Source organism: Tachyglossus aculeatus, chromosome 1, assembly GCF_015852505.1.
Source record: "Tachyglossus aculeatus isolate mTacAcu1 chromosome 1, mTacAcu1.pri, whole genome shotgun sequence".
NCBI lineage: Eukaryota > Metazoa > Chordata > Mammalia > Monotremata > Tachyglossidae > Tachyglossus > Tachyglossus aculeatus.
In genome coordinates this window covers 99,626,325-99,627,618 of record NC_052066.1, presented here as the reverse complement: position 1 = coordinate 99,627,618, position 1,294 = coordinate 99,626,325, and the positions used below count along the sequence as shown (strand labels likewise).

The following is a 1,294-nucleotide window of genomic DNA, read 5'->3' as shown; positions in this document are numbered from 1 at the left end:
ATCACCTCCATCTAATGATCTGCCTTGACTAAAGTTCTGCTCTTCTGCTGTTGACGCATCATCATCATCCACTACTCATCATGGGTTTACACCATTGCCCAACAGGAAGAACTTCCTCCACGTGGGACAATCAGTCAATCATATTTATTGAGCAGTTACTGTGTGCAGAGCACGGTTCAAAATGCCAATGCCTGGGAGAGTACAATATAACAGTATAACAGACGCATCCCGTGCCCACAATGAGCTTACACTCGTCGAGCTTAGTCAATCAGTCAATCGTATTTATTGAGCACATATTCTGTGCAGAGCCCTGTACTAAGTGCTTGGGAGTGTACAGTATAACAATATAAATTACACATTCCCTGCTCACAGTGTACTTAGAGTCTAGAAGTGGAGACAGACATTATATCCTCCATGTGAAAGGTACTGATTTTGTCTTGTCTTATGCCATCGAGTCATCTCCGACCCATAGCAACTACATGGACACATCTCTCCCAGAATGTCCCACCTCCATCTGCAGTCGTTCTGGTAGTGGATCCATAGAGTTTTCTTGGTTAAAATACAGAAGTGGTTTACCATGGCCTCCTTCCACGTGTTAAACCTGAGTCTCTGCCCTTGACTCACTCCCATGCTGCTGCTGCCCAACACAGGGTGAGTTTTGACTTGTAGCAGATTGCTTTCCACTCTCTAGCCACTGGCCAAACTAGGAATGGAATGGGTATGCCTCTGCTTGATTCTCCCTCCCATAGCTGAGACCAGTAGAGTACTAGAAATTCTCCAGGTGTGACCTTGAGAGGGGAGAAGGTACAGATACTGATTACTTACAATGCGCCAAGCACTGTTCTAAGTGATGGGGTAGATACAAGGTAATCAAGTTGTCCCACATGGGGTTCACAGTCTTAATTCCCATTTTCCAGATGATGTAACTGAGGCACAGAGAAGTTAAGTTGCTTGCCCAAGGTCACAGAGCAGAAAAGTGGGGGAGCCAGGATTAGAAACCATGTCCTCTGAATCCCTAGCCCATGCTCTTTCCACTGGGCCACGCTGCTTCTCTAACAATATAACAGATACATTCTCTGACCACAGTGAGCTTACAATCTAGATGGGGAGACAGGTTGTGGGTCTGAACAATGGGGGGTGAATAAAGGGAGTACTTAATTTCTGTAGAGCACTGTACTAAGCACTTAGGAGAGTGCAGTACAATAGAGTTGGAAGATATGATAATAATAATAATAATAGTATTTGTTGTGCGCTTACTACATGCCAAGCACGTGCCTGGAGGCAGCAGGTGCAG

General features: G+C 45.2%; 1 non-coding gene across 1 annotated transcript; it reads right to left on the bottom strand.

The window, feature by feature from the left end:
* Positions 1-661: 661 nt before the first annotated feature.
* Positions 662-799, bottom strand: LOC119935850. Its single transcript, XR_005453466.1, has one exon. It is a non-coding gene; the product is annotated as a small nucleolar RNA SNORA7 (small nucleolar RNA).
* Between the last annotated feature and the right edge of the window lie 495 nt (positions 800-1,294).